General features: G+C 47.6%; 1 protein-coding gene across 1 annotated transcript in view; it reads right to left on the minus strand.

The window, feature by feature from the left end:
• The window catches only part of ELOVL7 (ELOVL fatty acid elongase 7), a 79,229-nt gene extending 74,067 nt beyond the window's left edge, over positions 1-5,162 (minus strand). Inside the window, exon 1 of the mRNA XM_034656264.1 lies at positions 4,966-5,162. The gene's annotated coding sequence lies outside the window, so the exon portion shown is untranslated. The remainder of the gene's footprint in view (positions 1-4,965) is intronic.
• Positions 5,163-6,000: the final 838 nt, after the last annotated feature.

The following is a 6,000-nucleotide window of genomic DNA, read 5'->3' on the forward strand; positions in this document are numbered from 1 at the left end:
TTTATCTTTAGGGTTGCCCTTATGCCCTCACCAAACTACTATAGCATATCAGAACCCTAGTGTGTCTTATACCCTCTAAAATATCAACCCACAGATTTACAATGCAGAGTGGGAAGAACCTAAACATTGTAGTTTCACCTGGGTTCAGTCCCTAGCTGCATACTTCCAACAGTGTATCCTGAGCACCCTGTCTGCTTTCTTCACCTGAGCACCTTTCTTCACGTTTCTGCACCCATGTGCACTACAAGAATCATGATACAGACCTTGCCAGTCTCTGAGGATTCATGAGAAAATGCATGTAAAGTGCCTTGTTGCAATTATCATGATACCTAAAAGATGCCAAAATTTTCATCAATAGAAGATTGAAAACTTAAATGCAAGCTTGAGCATTTTATAAACATGTGGCACAAGGACACTCATAAAAGCTTATTTTCTGTTCCAAAATTGTTATGCCAACAGAGCATAATCAAGATATCTAACATAAACACTGAAGGTGGCTGTCCTTTCCAAAGAGAAACAAGCTATGAGCTAGCTGTCAGGTAGAGGAGACAGAGAGAGAGCCTCCACCAGGAGGAGAGGTTTTGGAAAGGTGAAGATACAAATGTCAGAGGGATGCTTTTAAAATTCCAATGTGAACAGGCCCTTCACCTTCTTGCATGTCTTCAATGGCTCCCCGCCGATTTTAGGAGAAAATCCAAATCCTTCAGGTCAAACTAGGCTCTCAGCAAACTGCAGGCCTAGGCAATCTCACCTCACACCCTCCTCTGCACTTGTTTCACACTATTTCCACTCTCTGCAAGGCATCTGCCTTCTCTCAGCCTCAATCTGATTTCCTGCCCTCACCTCATTTCTCTGCTGCCCTAACTCCCACTCTTTCTTCTTTTGGCTCAAGAAGACGATTGTGTCTGCCTTCTTCCACTCAGCTTCCCCAAATATCTGTGTTGCTCATAGTTGATCGCACTGCACCATAACTGTTTACCTCCCTGAAACCCTGATGTGGCTTCGGCATTTTGCTTATCACTTTGCCTGACACAAAACTGGCACTCATTTAAATGTTTGTGGAATACACAGCTTCCAAAACTCCCTAATTTCAACTAGATTTAGCTCTAGTACCTTATCTCAGAGAGGAAGAAGAAGCTAGACTGCTTGTGTTCAAAGGCTGTGAGGCTGCTTCTCAAGACGGATGAAAATTTGTATTTTACACGGCAGACCTGTATGCTATATGTGATACGGTAACTTAGTTCATCTCAGTAATAGCCTGCTTAGAAGTATTTATGATGGTGTGGCTACTTCTATCATTAGCCAAACAGATAATTTTACTTCCCAATGTAATAACAGGTGTTTTTAATACATTTAAATTAGGAAAAATTGGAAATGGTGATTTTTTTAGAATATCAGTCTTAAAAATGCTAAATTTGCATTCATTTTCAACTTTTTCATAACTTGTGAGTAGTCCAAATTGGATGAGTGACAGAAACACATCTAAGATATACTCCTCTCTCAAAATGTATTTATCGCAGGCTTCTTTCCATGCTATATGATGTGTTAGATTAAAATTCAAGGTTAGGGGCGCCTGGGTGGTGCAGTCGTTAAGCGTCTGCCTTTGGCTCAGGGCGTGATCCCGGCGTTATGGGATCGAGCCCCACATCAGGCTCCACCACTATGAGCCTGCTTCTTCCTCTCCCACGCCCCCTGCTTGTGTTCCCTCTCTCACTGGCTGTCTCTCTCTCCGTCAAATAAATAAATAAAATCTTAAAAAAAATTCAAGGTTAGTTCTCAATTTAACATGTAACAGACATACAAAGTCTCCAAAATTATTTGTTCGGTAAATAGCATTCTTCTATATCCTAAAACTGATGTTTGCATACATAGCACACCAAGGAGAATAAACAATTTAACAAATTAGGAAAAGTCCTATTTCTTCCACTCAACTACAAATAATTTGAGGACAGGGATTTTCTTTTATGTACATTCCAATGTCTGACATAAAGAAACAAACCCCAATTCATAAAATGACCCAACTGCAAAGGTAAGTATTACTGTAACAGGTTGTTTGTAAGTGTTGCTGATACCTGTTCAATAGTAGAGGATTAGTACATTACAACTGCTAGAATATAACACAAACAGAAGGCGTTTTGGAAATCAGATTTGCTAATTAGCTAATAGAAAAACATTAGCTAATAGAAACATCAGATAATAATTAGAAAAATGTAGAGAGACAAAGGCAAAATTGCAACACATCACTGTGGTAGAATGGCTCTCAATGGGTCAAAACTCTCTTTGGTTCCCTAGTCTCACTTTAAGTACCTCCTTGGTTTCCTCTTCTCCTCATTTCAAACCTCTGCAAGCACAGCCAGTTCTTTCGTGACACCCTCTTGGGACTAGTCCAGGCTCACATCACCTTTACAGAGCTTTTGGGAAAAAGTTCCTATTAGGCGTGTCTGCAGTCTCAACCCACTATCATCACATCTCCTGCCAGAATAAGAAGACAGTCATCCCACTGCTAAATATGTCTACTGTGGTCAACTCTTCATCTATGTTTCATGGATTTATATGTATGTGTTATATTTTGCAATAAAAGATGGCTTTTTCTTTTATAAGTTACTGTGGTTGGTTTCATGTCTTGTTTTGTTAAGGTAAGATTGGGATTCATAACTGTCCACTGATATGGTCCTATGGCTACATTACTAACTAATGCTTAGCCAGGATAACTGGATTCCTAGCTGCAGAAATGAAGTCAGCAGAGGCTTTTCTCCTCTCCCACAGCGTCTGCCAGCTCCTCCATTTCTACCAACGCAAAATCCTTAACACCCTTTAAAACCTGGCTTAAAATTTTCAAAAAAGTTTCTACCATCATCAACTGCACCTGTGTATTACCTTAATTCATATTGCATCATATCCTGCAAATGTTAATGGAGCAACTACTACATGTAAGGCCTGAAGATTTAATGTCCTAAGCTGTTTACAATATTTCTGTGGATATGGAACATTTACAAGAGAAGATACCCAACAGGAGAAAATGACAAATGATAGGTGATAAATGAGTGTTCAGAGGTAGGGAACAGGGAGACTGGGGAAGAAGTGTGAGGGAGGGGGTAAGGCTCAATGAAAGCTAGAAGGAAGAGACAAGGTAAAAGTTGGAGAGGTATCATGATCGGGAGAGAGATGACATGAGACAGGACCGCTGAGTTTTGCACCTGAGTGACTAGGGTAATGATGGGGCCCCTGACATAAATGATATTAATTCAAAATGCTTTGAGGCAAAAGAGGGCAAGTCCACAAGGAATATTACAGTATAAATTGACAGATGCAGCTCTAAAATTGATTCAGACACATGAAAAGCACAGAATATTAAATCACATAACTAGAGGTGATAACTGAAGTAAAAGGGTTCTGTGAAATCTCTAAATAAATAATGATAAATAAATAAAAAGAACCTAGACTAGTACAAAGCCACACAAGAGCGATCCGAGAATGAGAATCTGGTCAGGGATGCTTCAAAGAGCTCAGGTCAGGACTTCAGGAAATAAAGAGGAAGAAAGGAATGCTAGATGAGGCAGTAGGCACGGTGGTTGGTCCAGAGCTCCTGAGTTGGAATCCCTTCCTGCTACTTGTGTGATCATGGGCAAGTTACGAGGTATCCAGTTCCTCATCCGTAAAATGACGATAACATAATCCTTTAACCTCACAGGATCCTTGCGAGGATTAAGAGTTAATGTAAGTTCTTAGAACCGTGCCCGTCACATAAACACTAAATAAATGCCTGCCATTGAGAGGAAAAGATTTTGCTAGTCCTCGGTGACCTTGGGGAGAACAATTTCTGGCCAGTAGTAGGAGCAGAAACTACAAAGTGAGGGAATTAGTAAGGAAGAGAGCAGGAAGAAGGCGGAGGTAATCACAGAGTATGGATGCTTGTCAGCAGCTGAAAGATAAATGGGAGTTGTGAAACAAAGTAACCTGCGAGTATGCGGTTAAGTAAAAACGCTTTCCGAGGAGCTATCTCAGCAAGAGAGGAAAGCCTTGGCTCGCCGAAACGATTCTTCAGTCGGCGTGGGCCGTGTTTCCCCAGCCCCACCGGGAGCTGGACAGGGGTAAGAACGGACCCTTCCTGTCCCGGCTCCCCAGGGAGCTCGAAGGAGAGCTCGCTCCGCATCCGGGAAGTTTGAATCAGCGCTGACTGACGAGGGGGGAAAGGCCAATTTCCTAACCAACGATACCTTGGAAGCTGAAACAACAGGCTTTCCCATCTCCATCTCCAGCACGACCTGTTCTACGGCTCAATACTCATCACCCTCCTCAGCCAGGGGCAGTCGCCGGGACACAGTTCAGCTCAGGGAGCCAAAGAGGCAGCGCCACGCTACGAGAGCAGCCCCCCAAGTTCATTCCGGCCTCGAGGACAGAAAAGCGCCCCCAGAGGGGAAGGAAGCAGAAAGAAAGGGGCTCGGGAATTTGGGGGGTGGAGGGTGGGGGGCTTGCGAGGCCAGATCCCGAGCTGGGAAAGTGACCTCGGTGTCCAAGGTCGAGCAGGTCCTTCTCCCAGTCCCACCAGCGAGCCCTCCCGGCCGGAGTAGCAGGGCCCCCGCCCCCCGGGAGCGCTCCGGGAGGCTCAAAGCTCCGAGGCGGTCCGGGAGCACCCGCCCTTTGGGATGCCGAGGCGGCGGGGGGCTCCCAGGGAGCGTGCAGGTGAGCGCAGCAGCTCACCCTCACGCGGCAAGGGCCTTCGCCCTCCGCACCCACAGGCCGTGGTGCGAGAACTTCCGAAGCGCCTCCCCACAGCCCGCGGCGGGCCTGGCCAGGATCCCCAGTCTCCCGCACCCGGATCCCGCTGCCTGCGCGCCGCGCCCAGGTCCCTCCATCCGGCTGCTCCGGACCCCTGCCGACGGGATCTCTTTCCCTTCCCCCATCGCTTCTCCGCGCCCCGGAAAAGTTTGGCCCCAGCCCGCGGGCTTGGAGTCCCGCACTCACCCCGCGGGGAGCGGAGCCGAAGCGGCCGGCGCGCGCGGGAGCAGAGGGCGGCGGCGGCGGGCGGCGGCGGCGCGAGCGCGGAGCTCCTCACAGCGGCCCCTGCTGCCCCTGCCGCCAACCGAGCTGGAAAAGGGGAGGCGGCGCCGGGGTGTCACCTGCCGGCTCTCCCACCCAGCCGCGTGACGCCGCGCAGCACCGCCCCCGCCGGCCGCCAGGTACCCGCGAGGGGTGGGAGGGAGGAGCCAGCCGCTCTCCCGGAGCGAGCGCCCCGCCTCCGCTCTCCTCCGCGCCCAGACCCCCGGAGCGTGGCCCGCTACGAGGGACTGCGGGCCACTTTGGGATATGGGGTCTGACCTTTGGACTGTTACATTTCTTTCTGATCACCCCTGCCATCACCTGAGGTCATCTGGAGACGTAACGTAAATTGTGTGAAAGTTGTCGTCATGCATGACTCAGGAATGAATTGTAGAAAAATATGAAATGAGGAAAACCTGGCCAAGGTGAGGCTGGGGGGGGGTGGGGGGGTTGGCAGGGGGAGTTCCTGCTTCTGATAAAGCTTTTCGGAGGGTTAACTCATATCTAAAATGGAGGCCAGACCCAACCAAGGAGAGAAGCCCAATTTGGGTCAGCTCCATCCCTGCTTAATAAGAAACTGGACAAAATTGCTGCAAATACTGGGGAGTGGAGGGGGTTTTTAGAGCAGTGGAAACAAATATAAAATCTAAGTTAACTTTCTTCCTGGTTAGTCACACTAGCTGCTGCAGAGAACAAAGTCTAGCAAACTGATTTCTCCTTATCTGCTACTGTGGGCTTGGGGAGTGGAGCGAGGATGAACGTCAGGTATGTGTATGCGTGCTCCATTATTTTTTAACTTACCTGGCCTTGTGGCTAGTTATGGTCATGGCATCAACAGCTGGGAGGCAAAACAGAAGTCCGAAGAAGTTCCGTGCTTAGGAAGCAAAACCAAGAACTGGAATTGAGTAGTCTTCTAGAAATTTGAAAAATAACCTGACAGGCTGCAGTCCCGACCCAAGC

Source organism: Ailuropoda melanoleuca, chromosome 3 (genome assembly GCF_002007445.2).
Source record: "Ailuropoda melanoleuca isolate Jingjing chromosome 3, ASM200744v2, whole genome shotgun sequence".
Taxonomy (NCBI): Eukaryota; Metazoa; Chordata; class Mammalia; order Carnivora; family Ursidae; genus Ailuropoda; species Ailuropoda melanoleuca.